Source organism: Triturus cristatus, chromosome 12 (assembly GCF_964204655.1).
Source record: "Triturus cristatus chromosome 12, aTriCri1.1, whole genome shotgun sequence".
NCBI lineage: Eukaryota > Metazoa > Chordata > Amphibia > Caudata > Salamandridae > Triturus > Triturus cristatus.
Window position 1 is genome coordinate 659,504,483 of NC_140595.1, and position 22,059 is coordinate 659,526,541.

Here is a 22,059-nt window from a genome sequence, read left to right on the forward strand (position 1 = left end):
GAATGACTGTTAACATATGTCTGCCCCACAGAGACAGATCACTTCTAATAAGTGGGTTCTCTATATGTCACTGATTGCAGACATACTAACTAGAGCTATCGGTATGGTCTTGAATGCGAAAACTCTTATTTTCTCATATGAAAATGTAGTTTTTCATACTTCCAAAAAAAGTGCCTTAAGCATGGTCTTCAATGTGTGCGCGCACGTGGACATTCATATGCAACTACGTTTCCATACAGAGTCTCAAAATCATAGATATATTCATACCTCAGTAAGAATACATGTTGCAATTTACATCCTGCGTGCAGACTGGCCTTGTAGCTCAGTGGCAGAGCACTGGTCTTGTAAACCAGGGGTCATGAGTTCAAGCCTCATCAGGGCCTTTTTACATGAGTCTTTCTGTATGTTGTTTTCAAGTCATTCTTCCCTGGAGTCACACCTTGCTTTAGGATTGCTTATTGCCAAGCTTCCCTTTCCTGCTTTCATATTATCAAGAAAATATCATGAAGATCATTGAATTATAAATTATTGCCTCACCCCTTCCGATCGCCTGACGAATGCCTGACAAACGCCATTCTCACCCTGCCGGGCAAAGCCAAATAAGCCATGCATATTTACAGTTCCTTTGAAAGGCAGAGCGAGGACTAGGACCTCTGTTCCGACTGAATCTGCATCCACAGAAAGGATGTTATAAGGCCCTACAAATTTCACCAAGGAGATGTGAAAGTCTTCCCCCATAAAATACTTTTTTTCCCAGATACCCCGGCTCTTAGGCAAATGAGGTTACTCCTCAAAACCCCACCCCCACTCACCATAAATATCCTTCTCTCCTGCTGTCCATTCAAATGATACAAGGTATCTTGTACATAGAGAGAAAGGGAGAATAGGCAGACTTGCTTCAAAGATTTGGTGACTTTGGATGGGTGGGTTGAATGAAGAAGTGAACCTGGTTTCTGGGAAAGGAGTATCGAGATGAAGATGAGGAAAAGTGAACATGGACCACATTCATAGGTTAGAGAAATACATTTAATAGGTTGAATGGTTTTGAAAAGTGAACTTCGAGCAGTAATTGTTGTTTTTTAAACTGCAAAGAAATTAAAAATGAATGTGGGATTGGAGGCACACTCTGAGCAGAAAAGCACCATAAGCTGCTATGGTGCAACTCAAGATGGTGAATAGAACCTTTAATATGATGATGCTCTTCTTTTGCTAGTTTTTTCGAGTCACCTTTTATTGTAAGTAGCTGATACAGCATTTTTTGCAGCTCTTCAGTTTATGGTTATCATGTGAGAACACTGTTTTCATCATATTTATTATTCTACAAATGTATTTTTAAATGCACTGATGTGGTGTTTGCATGAAATGCAAGATGGCACATCATGGAATGTTTAAACTGAGCATCGCGGAGGATATGTGATATTTGGCACCCAGAGGAGTAGGACACGTAGATCCTATAAGAAGTAAAGACTCTCTAGCAAGGGCCGTCCATACTCTGAGTTTAAACTTTACTTTTTGTGAAATGGTTTATGAAAAACAACACGGCTGCTCCAGGTGAGGCTCGAACTCACAACATCAGCATGGCTCAGTGCAAGTACTGCTGTATAAGTACCGCGCGCTAACCGATTGCGCCACTGGAGCTCTCTCTTTTCACATCTCCCCAGGTGAGCCATCTACAGCTGACCAAGTAGATGACAGACACTGCTCCATCATTCACTGTGCAAGATCGACTCACATGCTAGCATGTTATCATGACTATTAAAAATACAGTCCAAACGGAATAGATTCTATAATTGTCCTATAACATATGCTCTGTCTATTCAAAACCCCATAGAATTATATCTTGACAGTTCTGACAAAGTCTAGGGGAATCTTATGAATATTTGTAATTAGCACATAGTAAGAATTTCCCAAAAATGAAATGTAGGTCCCTGATTGGGGGAAGACGTGGAATGTGAGATCTTGCCTCAGCTGTTTTTTTCTTTTTTAGGTACAGTATATTGACACTTCAGTACCTTTTGTGAAGAAAGGTTTCAGATGGGGCTGTAGGGCAGACGAGGTGGCCGAGTGGTTAAGGCGATGGACTGCTAATCCATTGTGCTCTGCACGCGTGGGTTCGAATCCCACCTTCGTCGGAAAGCCATCAGAGTCTCTTTTGATGGCCAGCATTTCTTGTAGTATAATTACACTCTCTTTCAAGACAGAGCCAGGATCCGCTAGATGGGATCATCTGACTGTTCCATTTTAACAAATATGTCAAATAAAGTGAAGTATTTTGTGCGTAATAGAAATTAGATCTTTCATGGAGTTTCCAGAGGATTGCCTTTCACTCACTCCTGGCTTATTAACCAGTTTGGATAAATAGATTGATAAGAAAGCAGCTCTTACTCCTAAAGTTTAGGCCGTCTCAAATGAATGACTGTTAACATATGTCTGCCCCACAGAGACAGATCACTTCTAATAAGTGGGTTCTCTATATGTCACTGATTGCAGACATACTAACTAGAGCTATCGGTATGGTCTTGAATGCGAAAACTCCTATTTTCTCATATGAAAATGTAGTTTTTCATACTTCCAAAAAAAGTGCCTTAAGCATGGTCTCAATGTGTGCGCGCACGTGGACATTCATATGCAACTACGTTTCCATACAGAGTCTCAAAATCATAGATATATTCATACCTCAGTAAGAATACATGTTGCAATTTACATCCTGCGTGCAGACTGGCCTTGTAGCTCAGTGGCAGAGCACTGGCCTTGTAAACCAGGGGTCATGAGTTCAAGCCTCATCAGGGCCTTTTTACATGAGTCTTTCTGTATGTTGTTTTCAAGTCATTCTTCCCTGGAGTCACACCTTGCTTTAGGATTGCTTATTGCCAAGCTTCCCTTTCCTGCTTTCATATTATCAAGAAAATATCATGAAGATCATTGAATTATAAATTATTGCCTCACCCCTTCCGATCGCCTGACGAACGCCTGACAAACGCCATTCTCACCCTGCCGGGCAAAGCCAAATAAGCCATGCATATTTACAGTTCCTTTGAAAGGCAGAGCGAGGACTAGGACCTCTGTTCCGACTGAATCTGCATCCACAGAAAGGATGTTATAAGGCCCTACAAATTTCACCAAGGAGATGTGAAAGTCTTCCCCCATAAAATACTTTTTTTCCCAGATACCCCAGCTCTTAGGCAAATGAGGTTACTCCTCAAAACCCCACCCCCACTCACCATAAATATCCTTCTCTCCTGCTGTCCATTCAAATGATACAAGGTATCTTGTACATAGAGAGAAAGGGAGAATAGGCAGACTTGCTTCAAAGATTTGGTGACTTTGGATGGGTGGGTTGAATGAAGAAGTGAACCTGGTTTTTGGGAAAGGAGTATCGAGATGAAGATGAGGAAAAGTGAACATGGACCACATTCATATGTGGTAAATAATTTAATTACCGGGACTTAATTTGATACAGAAAAATAATAAAAATAGCTCAGTAAAATAAGAGGCAAAATCCGTGGTATTAGAGGTTCGGAATGGGCTTTATTCCAACGGACGATTCGAATCGTGGACTCCAAGTTCCATCACCACGGAGGTTCAGGAAGTGAAGCACCTTACTTTATTGATAAGTAATCACTTTTATACAATAGGCATTACAGTGAAACAAATGCAGGAGGCGTAACAATTGATAGTAAAGATAAAACATACATGCGTAGCAAAAGTGGGCGTAACTGGGTGTAACTAAAGAACGTCATCAGGTATGATGTCATAATAGGGTGGTTTCATGAAAGAATTTCGCAATGTCAGCAGAAATACTTGGCAGAAATGCGCGCGCAGCAGCATGACGTGTGATTGACGTGCAACTAGGGGGTGAAGGGGACTTGACATTTAGCTCTACATGTGGCGACAGAAGTCTGGAGGGTCAAGTCAACCTAATCCCAAATCATATCTAACATCCTATGTTTAAAGAACTATGTTATCCAAAAGAGAGGTCTCTTAGAGTAGAATCTTATTCTATACTGACTGTGAGTGCGTGTACAAGCGTCTAAGTGTCTACACTAGATGCGAGGGCAGAAATCTTCCATAGTAATAGGGCTATGAATTACTTGCATAAAGACAGAGAAGCCGGGCCTTTTGCTCGGTAGCTGGAAGAATGTTTACTTAAACTACTAGACAGGAATGCATTGGGCAGGGAGCGGAGCAGATAATTTCGAAGGTGAAATACAGTTTTGGCAGGCAACAGGCTGATGTCAGGCACCGTGAGCCGCGCAGGGAATGAGACAAAGTTCATGGTCACAGATGCAGGCTCAGACTGGAGCTTTCAGAGGCAGAAGGCAAGAAAAGCTTGATGACAGAATCAGGGCCTACTTGCCTGGACTGTAAAATGGCATAAGTGAACCATATAAAGCCGGTGGCCTTTCATACTTAGGAATGGAATATCCGGCCCATTCATGGCGGATCTGAAAGAGGACATGTTGACGGTGGACGCACATGTGTTTGCGTCTTCATAACTGGAACTGGAGGGAACATACATGTACTTGTGATTCATACATGAAACCGTTGGGGTCCAAGATAGGGGACATAACTGATCAGAAAAATCCATATTTCCACATTCCCTCCTTGTCCCCTACTTGCCCGTTAAGAGATATCAATCTTCATCAATCCGTTGATCTGTTCATATAGCATCATTTGTTCTTCTTTTTTCTTCTGGGATGAATGAAATCTTGGTGGTGGAATACACGATGTGGCACACAGACCACAGATCGCTGGTCCACATTGTAGACATAGACAGCAACTGAATAGTATGAGAAAGCCAATACCTAGGAAGGATAGGACCTTCCATCCAAAGGTAGATAATACACTCCAAAACCAACCGGACCAAGTCCAGGTGCCTGGATTCTGGTGTATCTGGCTTACAATCTTATGAAGGCGAGTTATGGCTTTATATACAGATGGCGAATTTTCTGGTATGAAAATGCAACAACTTGATCTGATGACCCTACAAGCTCCGCCCCTATCGGCCAGGATGACGTCAAGGACAAGACGATTTTGAAGCACAACAATCCGCATAGCAGACTGCTCTTCTGTTAAATTGCCTAAGGCGGAAATAGTTTCGTTCACTACTGCTTCAAGGGTTCTAGTTAATCTACGTATCAGCTTACTATTAGTAACGGTACCTATATAGGGAAAGAGACCTTTATTGAAATCTGTGTATTTTTCCCATGCTGTTTCAGTGTAATCGACTATTGGGAGATCTCTCCTTTCTCTATTGTGTACTAAATGAATATTTCTGTGATAATCAGGAGGAGCTAGGAAAACAGGTGGCAAAAGGAATCCGATGTAGCAGGTACCATCCCAATCTAGAGGCAGACGTATATATGCCGTCTGACCACATATAAAATAGGAATGGCGGGAAGCTCTAAATGTAGACTTGCCTTGATCACTAAATTCTATTACAGTGGTGCATCTACTATGGCCCATATGTATGGAACCATTCTTTCTTACACATAATTCACCTTTTACTGGAAATATTGACATAGCGGGCAAAATTGGAGTAGCTTCGGATTCGACATTTAGGATCATAAGATTAAGCGTAAAATTACCTAATCCATACACTTCATTTTCTAGATCAGTTCCTGTTCTTTTGGGAAGTCCCTCCTTGTTAGGGTGGCAGACTTTAAGTAAAACTAAGTTCAAATTTCCCCATACCCAGTTGTCTTGATAAACTGCAGAATTCGAATCTAGGGAATTAATTAAACTAAACCATGCTCCACAGGAGCCGTTGTGTGTGAACGGGTATGGAAAGAGAGGTAGAATTCCTTTATAATTCTGATAGGGAGGGAGTCGGCCACATATCCAACAATTTGTAGCATTGCTAACCTGATGGGAATGATGTAACATACTAATAAACGTGTTATTGCGCAGCGCAAATCTATAAGACAACTCATGCAGAGGTAATTCACTAAAAGAATGTTCAGCAGTAACATTATAAACCTGTCTAGAAATAGGATAATATATGTGCAACAATATACTTGCAATAATTATTAAAAGACTTAAGAAAAACAAAATTAATAACGTCACTGTGCAATGACTACGCAGTGATTTACAGTACGCATGTCGTTTCAGTTTTATCCTTCTGTTTCTTTCTCTATACAGGTCTAAGGGATACATGTCAGAGACAAATTCGACCGATTCACCTTGGAGAGGACTTAAACAATCAAATTGCCTGACTTGTTAGACCTAACTTTTAGTTTGTATTGTTCGTGGTTACTCAGTTCAACCAAAGGAAGTTTTGAGTCAATCGGTGAAGACACGCAAGGTGTGTCGTTTACGTCTGACGGTAGTCCATGAAATTTCTTGATATGACTTGAATGTATCCAGCCTTTTCGACCTTCGATCTTCACAGCTGTCCTCGTCGTTAGCAATACGAGTTGAGGCGACTTCCACCTAGGATCCAGCTGAGACTTCCGATCAAAGTTCCTCACTAAGACCAAATCTCCTTTAATTACGTCATGGGGTTTCACCTCAGTGTTGTCAGGAAAAGCTGCAGCTACCTGTGAACGACAAGATTGTAGTGCAGACATCAAGGAAGCCAAGTAATCTGTCAGCATATTACAGTCAATATCAGTTATTTTGCGTGGTATAGGCGTCCCCCACATATTTGGTGGTCTGCCAAAGATCACCTCATACGGGGATAGCCCTGTTCGAGAGTGTGCTACCATTCTCATGTAAAAGAGTGCAACTGGTAACGCTACTACCCAGTCGACACCTTTCTCTCTGCATATTTTGGACAATCTAATTTTCAGGGTCTGATTATGTCTTTCCACGAGACCTGCTGCCTCGGGGTGTCGGACACAGTGAAATTTCCACTGATAGCCTAACAAAAGTGAAACGTGTTTCATTAGTTCGGATGAAAACGGCTGGCCGTTATCTGAGTAGACAACACGTGGTAAACCGTATCGTGGGAAGAATTCTCGAACCAACTGTTTGGCAGTAGTCGGGGCAGTGTAATCTGAAACCGGGTATGCCTCTGTCCAACGGGAAAGAGCACAGACAACTACGAGAACATATTTGAATCCTCGACATCGTTCCATCTGGATATAATCCATCTGGAGGACTTCAAAAGGGTGATCAGGAGGCTGAAATCCACCCTGTTCTACGGGAATGCTTTTACCTGGGTTAAACTGACAACAGATCATACAGGTACGAACTTTTTGTTTAGCTGCTGCTCGTAAATGTTTGTTAAACCAAATGTGTTGAATGCTGTCTAGCATAGCTTTTTCTCCTAGATGCGCTGGACTATGTACAGTGTTAATAATGACTTGGACCATTGAATCAGGAAGGAACCACACAGATTTTTCCTTCGTCATCCATCCTTGATCCGTTTGGATCCCTCCTAATTCAGTCCATTTCTTTATTTCGTCTGGTGTAGCATGTGTCTGTATGTCAATTACGTCAAGAGCGGGATCCTTAACCGTCATACAATGTGTTGGCGTCGGGACTATTGTCTTTGTCATGTCGGATGTTTGAGTTTGAGCAGTCTGTTTAGCTGTTCTGTCAGCTAGATCATTGCCTTGAGAAATGATATCAGTAACTTTCGTATGAGCTTTACATTTCATAATTGATATTGCAGTGGGTAGATGTATTGCATCTAATAAGGCATAAATGAGGGGTCCGTGCTGAATGTGGGCACCGTGAGAAGTTAAATAACCTCTCTCTCGCCACAGCACGCCGAAGTCATGTACAACTCCGAATGCATAACGTGAATCAGTGTATATGTTGACTTTTTTATTTGCGGCTTGAATACAGGCTTGTGTCAGAGCGATGAGCTCTGCGGCTTGAGCTGACAAGGTATTTATGCAATTTGTTTCAATGATTTCAGTGTCTGTTGTGACTGCGTAAGCGGCCACTAGCTCTCCTGTACCTGTTCTCATACATGAACCATCTACATACAACGTCAAGTCTGGGTCTGACAATGGGACATCTGTCAAGTCTTGTCTGGGTTTCGTCGTGATTGTAATAACTTCAATACAATCACGAGCTAGTGGGTCTGTTCCATCTACAGGTAACAGTGTGGCAGGATTCAATGTACTACAACGTCTAATTTCTATATGTGGCTGAAACAATGTTAATTCGTAACCAGTGAGTCGCGCTATAGTCAAGTGTTGTGTTTGCGTTCGATTCACAAGAACCTCTACTGCATGTGGTACTTGTACTGTCAATGGATGTCCTAACACTATGGCATCGCTTTGTCTGATTGCTAAAGCTGTTGCTGCCACTGATTTTAGGCACGCAGGCAAAGCCTGAGCTACGGGATCTAATGTACTAGAAAAATAAGCACATGGTTTGTGTGATCCTGCTTGTTCCTGTGTGAGTACTGACAAGGCAGTACCTTCGCGTTCTGTAACAAAGAGTGTAAACTGTTTATTGTAACATGGTGTTGCTAAAACAGGTGCTTGGCATAAGGCTTTCTTTAGGCTTTCAAAAGCATGTGTATGTTCTTGAGTCCAAGGGAGGACAGTCGATGTGGCTGCCTCCTGTGTTGTCAATTGAATGAGTGGTTTTGCTAGAAATGCATACTGAGGGATCCACTGCCTACAATATGAAGTGAGGCCTATGAAAGCCCGCACCTCCTTTTGTGTCTTGGGTATTGGCATATTAGCAATTAGCTGGATGCGATCTGGTGTAAGCTGCCTTCCCTCCTTGGACAGCGAGTGTCCAAGATAAACAACTCGCTGGACACAGAATTGCAGCTTAGAAGGGGACACCTTGTGCCCCTTTCCGGCCAGAAATTGTAAAACCGTCAGTGAGGCTTTTTCACATTCAGGTTCGCTTCTAGCGGTGATCAGCAGATCATCGACATATTGAAGCAGGGCAGTGTTGACTGGCATGTGGATACTGTCGAGTTCTCGTTTCAGTGCTTGGCTATAGATGCTGGGGCTTTCTGTAAATCCTTGAGGTGCGCGTGTGAATTTAAAGCTACGTCCATTTAAACTAAATCCGAACAGGTATTGGCTTTCCGGATCTATTGGGATGCTGAAAAAGGCATTCTTGAGATCAATTACAGTAAAGAACGTGGCTTTGGAATCAATAGCTGTCAGTAATGACGAGATATCTGGGACCACAGGGAATTGTGGCACAATGCATTTGTTCAATTCGCGCAGATCAATAACCAATCGATATACTGGCGGGGCCTTTGGATCTGTTCGTTTAAGAATCGGAATTATCGGGGAATTACATACATTGGAGTCTGTTTCCACAACCACTCCTTGGGCAATGAGCTCGTCAATGATTTGCAGTAAAGCCACTACAGCATCTGGTGGTAACTTGTATTGTCGCATTCGTGGTAGTACCACTCCTGCCTTTAGTGTAACTCGATATGGTGTAATATTCATGCAACCAACATCAGTAGGGCCTTGTGCCCATAAATGTGTAGGTAAAGTCTGCAGTCGTGGATCCATGTCTCGAGACACATAGTGACCTTTGAAATCACGTAAAAACAATCTTACTCCTTCCGGAGAACAACATATTATAGCTCCTAGAGCTTTCAGTGTTTTTATACCTAACAAGTTTTCTGGACATGATTTAGTAAGCAATAAATCTGTAGTTCGGGTCAAGGGTCCAATCGTAAGTGGAAGAGGCTGTGATACTTCATTAACAATAGGTTTTCCTGAAAAACCAAGGGAAATATTCTGTGAGCCTGAGAGGGGTGCCCCTGGAACTTCACTACGTTTTATAGTTGTTCGACTTGCCCCTGTATCAAGTAAAAATTTTCTATCTTGGCCTAATAGTTCACTATGTACATAAGGTCCTTCTTGGTCTACAGGGACCTCGATAAGGGGTAAGTCAACTTCCCTCTCTAGGCTGGTTCATGCGTATCGTTGATAATCAGGATAGTCGTACTGTGCGGTCTGGTACAGCTGTCGTGTCGTGGTTTGTGTGGCAGCAACAGGCAGCGCTGGTGCAGCTGGCACAAACTGTATAGACTGTTGTGGAGCTGGCATGGACTGTGCATGCTGCGGGGCTCCTTGTTCATTCTGATCCTGTCTAGGTGGCCGTGGTCTTTCTTTTGTAATACCTGTGGCGATATTACGCTTCAGGACTGGGCAATCGTGTATGTAATGACCTGGTTGTTTACAATAGTTGCATGTCCCTTTTACAGGTCCTGCTGAATCACCGGACTGTGTCGTACCCTTTTTATGACCTTCAGCTGGAACTGTCTGGGAGACTAGCATTTTCATTTTTGTGTCTTTCATGCGTCTTTGTTCATGTTCTTGTTCCTCTCTAATTCTATTGTGATGATACTGTAACATTTGTAACATTTGTGATGGGGTGTTACCTTGCCAGGTACTCTCGAATTTTAATACTCTATTCTTCACTTGGGGCAAGGAATTTTCAACTAATTTTGTCACAAACAGATGTGGGTATGATTCGCTACTTGCTTTTATGCCACTATTTATACCAAAACATTTTTCGAATCGGGCATAGAAATCACTAGTGTCTTCATCTTGCTTTTGTTTACAGGCTGAGATTGCACCCCAGTCTTCCTTTTTCGTAGTTAATAAACGTGGCAGTACCTGTACTAGTAAACCTGGTAGTGCTTTAGTTTTATCCCCAAGCCCTGCTCCTGCAGTTCGGGCCTTTTCTTCTGCTTCTAGTGCTGTCCAGTCTATCTTTTGGTCTCCCACCTCCCACTCTTTTTCCTTGAGTTTTTCATAAATGCCAGCAGGCATTAATACCTTTAATATTGTCATAATGTCGGGATAGGTATATTCTCCCATGAGTAACATGTCTTTAATTTCTCGGTGAAAACCCGCTGGGTCTTTGTCATGACTGGGTACCACTTTCTTCATTTCTAACAATTCTATTTTCGATATGGGCGTATATACAAATACACGTTTAAACTGATTGTCCTCGCCTTTTATTGGGTGTACTTCTCGTAAGGGATTCTGTCTGTCCATGTAATACGTCGTTCTTTCCTTGATGGGCAGTGAGACATGTTCTGGGCATACAAAAAGAATGTACTGCTTTCTTGATTCTAGTATTTCTCTAATTAACTTAGTACCTGAACCTCTCCATCTATTCGTGAGTAATTCAGTCAATATATCAGGTAAGGGACCAGGATCGGAATGTTGGCTTCTATATAGTATAAGAAGTTGTTGAATCATATAAATCCCAGCTAAACGCTGTTCATCTGGGGTGAGGTTCAAAAATGTGTGTGCTACTGTATCATCACCATATTTTCCGGGACTGTCAACCCAATGAACGGCTGACCTGGCTAATTCTTGTTCATCCATAGAATCGAGTAAATGATAACCCCTTCGTTCTCGGAGTAATTTGTCAGCGGCTTGGAACCAATGCTCGGGGGACCTTATATTTATTATAGGTGTTTGGAAATTCCTGTTATTATCTGGACATATCGGACGTATCGGGTCAGTAAAACATCTAGTACTATTACAAGATCTTCCTCTACCTACATAGGCTATGGTTTCTGACTGTCCTGTGGGCAGTCCTGATCCTTCCTCCTCCTCGTTTTGTTCAAACTGGTCTACCGCTAATCTCTCTTCGTGTATGCGTTCTATTTCTTTACGGATCTTTCGGCACATGGCTACTATACATGTTTGCCTATCATGTTTCCCTTCTGATATATTCTGGCTCCATCTGGTAAGAGTTTGCATTGTTTCCGGATCTACCCCCGGTCGGTCTTGATTTCTGATCGCACAATTTATGAGGAAACGTAACAGTTCCCCCTGTATCTCCACTTTCTGGTATTCCATAGCTCTGTTAATACATTCAGGATCTCGCCCTGTTTGGACAAAATGATATATATTATCTAGATGCATAGTCATTCCTGGTAGCTTCCCTAAATACACCGCAGCTCGTCTGATACGTAATGATGCCAGGATCATTTTGTCCTCTTTGCCGGGCACAGGGTCATATCTACAATCTACAAGAAGTTCCTTAAGCGTGCGGGAATTTATGAGTTTGGGCGTACGTGGATGTGCTGATTCTTGAAAAGTAAGTTTATTTATTCTGGGTGGCGTAGAAAAAATGTTGGTAGCACCTCCGGTAGCCCCGTCGGGGGTACCGGACGTGAAAGGATTCGTTGAACGTGATACAGCAACTATAGGTGTGGACACATGTACTTGTGATTCATACATGAAACCGTTGGGGTCCAAGATAGGGGACATAACTGATCAGAAAAATCCATATTTCCACACATAGGTTAGAGAAATACATTTAATAGGTTGAATGGTTTTGAAAAGTGAACTTCGAGCAGTAATTGTTGTTTTTTAAACTGCAAAGAAATTAAAAATGAATGTGGGATTGGAGGCACACTCTGAGCAGAAAAGCACCATAAGCTGCTATGGTGCAACTCAAGATGGTGAATAGAACCTTTAATATGATGATGCTCTTCTTTTGCTAGTTTTTTCGAGTCACCTTTTATTGTAAGTAGCTGATACAGCATTTTTTGCAGCTCTTCAGTTTATGGTTATCATGTGAGAACACTGTTTTCATCATATTTATTATTCTACAAATGTATTTTTAAATGCACTGATGTGGTGTTTGCATGAAATGCAAGATGGCACATCATGGAATGTTTAAACTGAGCATCGCGGAGGATATGTGATATTTGGCACCCAGAGGAGTAGGACACGTAGATCCTATAAGAAGTAAAGACTCTCTAGCAAGGGCCGTCCATACTCTGAGTTTAAACTTTACTTTTTGTGAAATGGTTTATGAAAAACAACACGGCTGCTCCAGGTGAGGCTCGAACTCACAACCTCGGCATGGCTCAGTGCAAGTACTGCTGTATAAGTACCGCGCGCTAACCGATTGCGCCACTGGAGCTCTCTCTTTTCACATCTCCCCAGGTGAGCCATCTACAGCTGACCAAGTAGATGACAGACACTGCTCCATCATTCACTGTGCAAGATCGACTCACATGCTAGCATGTTATCATGACTATTAAAAATACAGTCCAAACGGAATAGATTCTATAATTGTCCTATAACATATGCTCTGTCAATTCAAAACCCCATAGAATTATATCTTGACAGTTCTGACAAAGTCTAGGGGAATCTTATGAATATTTGTAATTAGCACATAGTAAGAATTTACCAAAAATGAAATGTAGGTCCCTGATTGGGGGAAGACGTGGAATGTGAGATCTTGCCTCAGCTGTTTTTTTCTTTTTTAGGTACAGTATATTGACACTTCAGTACCTTTTGTGAAGCAAGGTTTCAGATGGGGCTGTAGGGCAGACGAGGTGGCCGAGTGGTTAAGGCGATGGACTGCTAATCCATTGTGCTCTGCACGCGTGGGTTCGAATCCCACCTTCGTCGGAAAGCCATCAGAGTCTCTTTTGATGGCCAGCATTTCTTGTAGTATAATTACACTCTCTTTCAAGACAGAGCCAGGATCCGCTAGATGGGATCATCTGACTGTTCCATTTTAACAAATATGTCAAATAAAGTGAAGTATTTTGTGCGTAATAGAAATTAGATCTTTCATGGAGTTTCCAGAGGATTGCCTTTCACTCACTCCTGGCTTATTAACCAGTTTGGATAAATAGATTGATAAGAAAGCAGCTCTTACTCCTAAAGTTTAGGCATTCTCAAATGAATGACTGTTAACATATGTCTGCCCCACAGAGACAGATCACTTCTAATAAGTGGGTTCTCTATATGTCACTGATTGCAGACATACTAACTAGAGCTATCGGTATGGTCTTGAATGCGAAAACTCTTATTTTCTCATATGAAAATGTAGTTTTTCATACTTCCAAAAAAAGTGCCTTAAGCATGGTCTTCAATGTGTGCGCGCACGTGGACATTCATATGCAACTACGTTTCCATACAGAGTCTCAAAATCATAGATATATTCATACCTCAGTAAGAATACATGTTGCAATTTACATCCTGCGTGCAGACTGGCCTTGTAGCTCAGTGGCAGAGCACTGGTCTTGTAAACCAGGGGTCATGAGTTCAAGCCTCATCAGTGCCTTTTTACATGAGTCTTTCTGTATGTTGTTTTCAAGTCATTCTTCCCTGGAGTCACACCTTGCTTTAGGATTGCTTATTGCCAAGCTTCCCTTTCCTGCTTTCATATTATCAAGAAAATATCATGAAGATCATTGAATTATAAATTATTGCCTCACCCCTTCCGATCGCCTGACGAACGCCTGACAAACGCCATTCTCACCCTGCCGGGCAAAGCCAAATAAGCCATGCATATATACAGTTCCTTTGAAAGGCAGAGCAAGGACTAGGACCTCTGTTCCGACTGAATCTGCATCCACAGAAAGGATGTTATAAGGCCCTACAAATTTCACCAAGGAGATGTGAAAGTCTTCCCCCATAAAATACTTTTTTTCCCAGATACCCCGGCTCTTAGGCAAATGAGGTTACTCCTCAAAACCCCACCCCCACTCACCATAAATATCCTTCTCTCCTGCTGTCCATTCAAATGATACAAGGTATCTTGTACATAGAGAGAAAGGGAGAATAGGCAGACTTGCTTCAAAGATTTGGTGACTTTGGATGGGTGGGTTGAATGAAGAAGTGAACCTGGTTTCTGGGAAAGGAGTATCGAGATGAAGATGAGGAAAAGTGAACATGGACCACATTCATAGGTTAGAGAAATACATTTAATAGGTTGAATGGGTTTGAAAAGTGAACTTCGAGCAGTAATTGTTGTTTTTTAAACTGCAAAGAAATTAAAAATGAATGTGGGATTGGAGGCACACTCTGAGCAGAAAAGCACCATAAGCTGCTATGGTGCAACTCAAGATGGTGAATAGAACCTTTAATATGATGATGCTCTTCTTTTGCTAGTTTTTTCGAGTCACCTTTTATTGTAAGTAGCTGATACAGCATTTTTTGCAGCTCTTCAGTTTATGGTTATCATGTGAGAACACTGTTTTCATCATATTTATTATTCTACAAATGTATTTTTAAATGCACTGATGTGGTGTTTGCATGAAATGCAAGATGGCACATCATGGAATGTTTAAACTGAGCATCGCGGAGGATATGTGATATTTGGCACCCAGAGGAGTAGGACACGTAGATCCTATAAGAAGTAAAGACTCTCTAGCAAGGGCCGTCCATACTCTGAGTTTAAACTTTACTTTTTGTGAAATGGTTTATGAAAATCAACACGGCTGCTACAGGTGAGGCTCGAACTCACAACCTCGGCATGGCTCAGTGCAAGTACTGCTGTATAAGTACCGCGCGCTAACCGATTGCGCCACTGGAGTTCTCTCTTTTCACATCTCCCCAGGTGAGCCATCTACAGCTGACCAAGTAGATGACAGACACTGCTCCATCATTCACTGTGCAAGATCGACTCACATGCTAGCATGTTATCATGACTATTAAAAATACAGTCCAAACGGAATAGATTCTATAATTGTCCTATAACATATGCTCTGTCTATTCAAAACCCCATAGAATTATATCTTGACAGTTCTGACAAAGTCTAGGGGAATCTTATGAATATTTGTAATTAGCACATAGTAAGAATTTCCCAAAAATGAAATGTAGGTCCCTGATTGGGGGAAGACGTGGAATGTGAGATCTTGCCTCAGCTGTTTTTTTCTTTTTTAGGTACAGTATATTGACACTTCAGTACCTTTTGTGAAGCAAGGTTTCAGATGGGGCTGTAGGGCAGACGAGGTGGCCGAGTGGTTAAGGCGATGGACTGCTAATCCATTGTGCTCTGCACGCGTGGATTCGAATCCCACCTTCGTCGGAAAGCCATCAGAGTCTCTTTTGATGGCCAGCATTTCTTGAAGTATAATTACACTCTCTTTCAAGACAGAGCCAGGATCCGCTAGATGGGATCATCTGAATGTTCCATTTTAACAAATATGTCAAATAAAGTGAAGTATTTTGTGCGTAATAGAAATTAGATCTTTCATGGAGTTTCCAGAGGATTGCCTTTCACTCACTCCTGGCTTATTAACCAGTTTGGATAAATAGATTGATAAGAAAGCAGCTCTTACTCCTAAAGTTTAGGCCGTCTCAAATGAATGACTGTTAACATATGTCTGCCCCACAGAGACAGATCACTTCTAATAAGTGGGTTCTCTATATGTCACTGATTGCAGACATACTAACTAGAGCTATCGGTATGGTCTTGAATGCGAAAACTCTTATTTTCTCATATGAAAATGTAGTTTTTCATACTTCCAAAAAAAGTGCCTTAAGCATGGTCTTCAATGTGTGCGCGCACGTGGACATTCATATGCAACTACGTTTCCATACAGAGTCTCAAAATCATAGATATATTCATACCTCAGTAAGAATACATGTTGCAATTTACATCCTGCGTGCAGTCTGGCCTTGTAGCTCAGTGGCAGAGCACTGGCCTTGTAAACCAGGGGTCATGAGTTCAAGCCTTATCAGGGCCTTTTTACATGAGTCTTTCTGTATGTTGTTTTCAAGTCATTCTTCCCTGGAGTCACACCTTGCTTTAGGATTGCTTATTGCCAAGCTTCCCTTTCCTGCTTTCATATTATCAAGAAAATATCATGAAGATCATTGAATTATAAATTATTGCCTCACCCCTTCCGATCGCCTGACGAACGCCTGACAAACGCCATTCTCACCCTGCCGGGCAAGCCCTGCCGGGCAAAGCCAAATAAGCCATGCATATTTACAGTTCCTTTGAAAGGCAGAGCAAGGACTAGGACCTCTGTTCCGACTGAATCTGCATCCACAGAAAGGATGTTATAAGGCCCTACAAATTTCACCAAGGAGATGTGAAAGTCTTCCCCCATAAAATACTTTTTTTCCCAGATACCCCGGCTCTTAGGCAAATGAGGTTACTCCTCAAAACCCCACCCCCACTCACCATAAATATCCTTCTCTCCTGCTGTCCATTCAAATGATACAAGGTATCTTGTACATAGAGAGAAAGGGAGAATAGGCAGACTTGCTTCAAAGATTTGGTGACTTTGGATGGGTGGGTTGAATGAAGAAGTGAACCTGGTTTCTGGGAAAGGAGTATCGAGATGAAGATGAGGAAAAGTGAACATGGACCACATTCATAGGTTAGAGAAATACATTTAATAGGTTGAATGGTTTTGAAAAGTGAACTTCGAGCAGTAATTGTTGTTTTTTAAACTGCAAAGAAATTAAAAATGAATGTGGGATTGGAGGCACACTCTGAGCAGAAAAGCACCATAAGCTGCTATGGTGCAACTCAAGATGGTGAATAGAACCTTTAATATGATGATGCTCTTCTTTTGCTAGTTTTTTCGAGTCACCTTTTATTGTAAGTAGCTGATACAGCATTTTTTGCAGCTCTTCAGTTTATGGTTATCATGTGAGAACACTGTTTTCATCATATTTATTATTCTACAAATGTATTTTTAAATGCACTGATGTGGTGTTTGCATGAAATGCAAGATGGCACATCATGGAATGTTTAAACTGAGCATCGCGGAGGATATGTGATATTTGGCACCCAGAGGAGTAGGACACGTAGATCCTATAAGAAGTAAAGACTCTCTAGCAAGGGCCGTCCATACTCTGAGTTTAAACTTTACTTTTTGTGAAATGGTTTATGAAAATCAACACGGCTGCTACAGGTGAGGCTCGAACTCACAACCTCGGCATGGCTCAGTGCAAGTACTGCTGTATAAGTACCGCGCGCTAACCGATTGCGCCACTGGAGTTCTCTCTTTTCACATCTCCCCAGGGTAGCCATCTACAGCTGACCAAGTAGATGACAGACACTGCTCCATCATTCACTGTGCAAGATCGACTCACATGCTAGCATGTTATCATGACTATTAAAAATACAGTCCAAACGGAATAGATTCTATAATTGTCCTATAACATATGCTCTGTCTATTCAAAACCCCATAGAATTATATCTTGACAGTTCTGACAAAGTCTAGGGGAATCTTATGAATATTTGTAATTAGCACATAGTAAGAATTTCCCAAAAATGAAATGTAGGTCCCTGATTGTGGGAAGACGTGGAATGTGAGATCTTGCCTCAGCTGTTTTTTTCTTTTTTAGGTACAGTATATTGACACTTCAGTACCTTTTGTGAAGCAAGGTTTCAGATGGGGCTGTAGGGCAGACGAGGTGGCCGAGTGGTTAAGGCGATGGACTGCTAATCCATTGTGCTCTGCACGCGTGGATTCGAATCCCACCTTCGTCGGAAAGCCATCAGAGTCTCTTTTGATGGCCAGCATTTCTTGTAGTATAATTACACTCTCTTTCAAGACAGAGCCAGGATCCGCTAGATGGGATCATCTGAATGTTCCATTTTAACAAATATGTCAAATAAAGTGAAGTATTTTGTGCGTAATAGAAATTAGATCTTTCATGGAGTTTCCAGAGGATTGCCTTTCACTCACTCCTGGCTTATTAACCAGTTTGGATAAATAGATTGATAAGAAAGCAGCTCTTACTCCTAAAGTTTAGGCCGTCTCAAATGAATGACTGTTAACATATGTCTGCCCCACAGAGACAGATCACTTCTAATAAGTGGGTTCTCTATATGTCACTGATTGCAGACATACTAACTAGAGCTATCGGTATGGTCTTGAATGCGAAAACTCTTATTTTCTCATATGAAAATGTAGTTTTTCATACTTCCAAAAAAAGTGCCTTAAGCATGGTCTTCAATGTGTGCGCGCACGTGGACATTCATATGCAACTACGTTTCCATACAGAGTCTCAAAATCATAGATATATTCATACCTCAGTAAGAATACATGTTGCAATTTACATTCTGCGTGCAGTCTGGCCTTGTAGCTCAGTGGCAGAGCACTGGCCTTGTAAACCAGGGGTCATGAGTTCAAGCCTTATCAGGGCCTTTTTACATGAGTCTTTCTGTATGTTGTTTTCAAGTCATTCTTCCCTGGAGTCACACCTTGCTTTAGGATTGCTTATTGCCAAGCTTCCCTTTCCTGCTTTCATATTATCAACAAAATATCATGAAGATCATTGAATTATAAATTATTGCCTCACCCCTTCCGATCGCCTGACGAACGCCTGACAAACGCCATTCTCACCCTGCCGGGCAAAGCCAAATAAGCCATGCATATTTACAGTTCCTTTGAAAGGCAGAGCGAGGACTAGGACCTCTGTTCCGACTGAATCTGCATCCACAGAAAGGATGTTATAAGGCCCTACAAATTTCACCAAGGAGATGTGAAAGTCTTCCCCCATAAAATACTTTTTTTCCCAGATACCCCAGCTCTTAGGCAAATGAGGTTACTCCTCAAAACCCCACCCCCACTCACCATAAATATCCTTCTCTCCTGCTGTCCATTCAAATGATACAAGGTATCTTGTACATAGAGAGAAAGGGAGAATAGGCAGACTTGCTTCAAAGATTTGGTGACTTTGGATGGGTGGGTTGAATGAAGAAGTGAACCTGGTTTCTGGGAAAGGAGTATCGAGATGAAGATGAGGAAAAGTGAACATGGACCACATTCATAGGTTAGAGAAATACATTTAATAGGTTGAATGGTTTTGAAAAGTGAACTTCGAGCAGTAATTGTTGTTTTTTAAACTGCAAAGAAATTAAAAATGAATGTGGGATTGGAGGCACACTCTGAGCAGAAAAGCACCATAAGCTGCTATGGTGCAACTCAAGATGGTGAATAGAACCTTTAATATGATGATGCTCTTCTTTTGCTAGTTTTTTCGAGTCACCTTTTATTGTAAGTAGCTGATACAGCATTTTTTGCAGCTCTTCAGTTTATGGTTATCATGTGAGAACACTGTTTTCATCATATTTATTATTCTACAAATGTATTTTTAAATGCACTGATGTGGTGTTTGCATGAAATGCAAGATGGCACATCATGGAATGTTTAAACTGAGCATCGCGGAGGATATGTGATATTTGGCACCCAGAGGAGTAGGACACGTAGATCCTATAAGAAGTAAAGACTCTCTAGCAAGGGCAGTCCATACTCTGAGTTTAAACTTTACTTTTTGTGAAATGGTTTATGAAAATCAACACGGCTGCTACAGGTGAGGCTCGAACTCACAACCTCGGCATGGCTCAGTGCAAGTACTGCTGTATAAGTACCGCACGCTAACCGATTGCGCCACTGGCGTTCTCTCTTTTAACATCTCCCCAGGTGAGCCATCTACAGCTGACCAAGTAGATGACAGACACTGCTCCATCATTCACTGTGCAAGATCGACTCACATGCTAGCATGTTATCATGACTATTAAAAATACAGTCCAAACGGAATAGATTCTATAATTGTCCTATAACATATGCTCTGTCTATTCAAAACCCCATAGAATTATATCTTGACAGTTCTGACAAAGTCTAGGGGAATCTTATGAATATTTGTAATTAGCACATAGTAAGAATTTCCCAAAAATGAAATGTAGGTCCCTGATTGGGGGAAGACGTGGAATGTGAGATCTTGCCTCAGCTGTTTTTTTCTTTTTTAGGTACAGTATATTGACACTTCAGTACCTTTTGTGAAGCAAGGTTTCAGATGGGGCTGTAGGGCAGACGAGGTGGCCGAGTGGTTAAGGCGATGGACTGCTAATCCATTGTGCTCTGCACGCGTGGGTTCGAATCCCACCTTCGTCGGAAAGCCATCAGAGTCTCTTTTGATGGCCAGCATTTCTTGTAGTATAATTACACTCTCTTTCAAGACAGAGCCAGGATCCGCTAGATGGGATCATCTGACTGTTCCATTTTAACAAATATGTCAAATAAAGTGAAGTATTTTGTGCGTAATAGAAATTAGATCTTTCATGGAGTTTCCAGAGGATTGCCTTTCACTCACTCCTGGCTTATTAACCAGTTTGGATAAATAGATTGATAAGAAAGCAGCTCTTACTCCTAAAGTTTAGGCCGTCTCAAATGAATGACTGTTAACATATGTCTGCCCCACAGAGACAGATCACTTCTAATAAGTGGGTTCTCTATATGTCACTGATTGCAGACATACTAACTAGAGCTATCGGTATGGTCTTGAATGCGAAAACTCTTATTTTCTCATATGAAAATGTAGTTTTTCATACTTCCAAAAAAAGTGCCTTAAGCATGGTCTTCAATGTGTGCGCGCACGTGGACATTCATATGCAACTACGTTTCCATACAGAGTCTCAAAATCATAGATATATTCATACCTCAGTAAGAATACATGTTGCAATTTACATCCTGCGTGCAGACTGGCCTTGTAGCTCAGTGGCAGAGCACTGGTCTTGTAAACCAGGGGTCATGAGTTCAAGCCTCATCAGGGCATTTTTACATGAGTCTTTCTGTATGTTGTTTTCAAGTCATTCTTCCCTGGAGTCACACCTTGCTTTAGGATTGCTTATTGCCAAGCTTCCCTTTCCTGCTTTCATATTATCAAGAAAATATCATGAAGATCATTGAATTATAAATTATTGCCTCACCCCTTCCGATCGCCTGACGAACGCCTGACAAACGCCATTCTCACCCTGCCGGGCAAGCCCTGCCGGGCAAAGCCAAATAAGCCATGCATATTTACAGTTCCTTTGAAAGGCAGAGCAAGGACTAGGACCTCTGTTCCGACTGAATCTGCATCCACAGAAAGGATGTTATAAGGCCCTACAAATTTCACCAAGGAGATGTGAAAGTCTTCCCCCATAAAATACTTTTTTTCCCAGATACCCCGGCTCTTAGGCAAATGAGGTTACTCCTCAAAACCCCACCCCCACTCACCATAAATATCCTTCTCTCCTGCTGTCCATTCAAATGATACAAGGTATCTTGTACATAGAGAGAAAGGGAGAATAGGCAGACTTGCTTCAAAGATTTGGTGACTTTGGATGGGTGGGTTGAATGAAGAAGTGAACCTGGTTTCTGGGAAAGGAGTATCGAGATGAAGATGAGGAAAAGTGAACATGGACCACATTCATAGGTTAGAGAAATACATTTAATAGGTTGAATGGTTTTGAAAAGTGAACTTCGAGCAGTAATTGTTGTTTTTTAAACTGCAAAGAAATTAAAAATGAATGTGGGATTGGAGGCACACTCTGAGCAGAAAAGCACCATAAGCTGCTATGGTGCAACTCAAGATGGTGAATAGAACCTTTAATATG

The 22,059-nt window shown here is 41.6% G+C and overlaps 4 non-coding genes across 4 annotated transcripts; 3 read left to right on the plus strand and 1 right to left on the minus strand.

Moving 5' to 3' along the window:
- Positions 1 to 2,050: 2,050 nt before the first annotated feature.
- Positions 2,051 to 2,132, plus strand: TRNAS-GCU (transfer RNA serine (anticodon GCU)). Its single transcript has one exon. It is a non-coding gene; the product is annotated as a tRNA-Ser (tRNA).
- A 10,610-nt stretch (positions 2,133 to 12,742) lies between these two features.
- Positions 12,743 to 12,837, minus strand: TRNAI-UAU (transfer RNA isoleucine (anticodon UAU)). Its single transcript has 2 exons — positions 12,800 to 12,837; positions 12,743 to 12,778 (listed from the first exon to the last, which is right to left on the minus strand). It is a non-coding gene; the product is annotated as a tRNA-Ile (tRNA).
- A 412-nt stretch (positions 12,838 to 13,249) lies between these two features.
- On the plus strand, positions 13,250 to 13,331 carry TRNAS-GCU (transfer RNA serine (anticodon GCU)). The gene has a single exon. It is a non-coding gene; the product is annotated as a tRNA-Ser (tRNA).
- Positions 13,332 to 20,493: 7,162 nt separating this feature from the next.
- Positions 20,494 to 20,575, plus strand: TRNAS-GCU (transfer RNA serine (anticodon GCU)). Its single transcript has one exon. It is a non-coding gene; the product is annotated as a tRNA-Ser (tRNA).
- Positions 20,576 to 22,059: the final 1,484 nt, after the last annotated feature.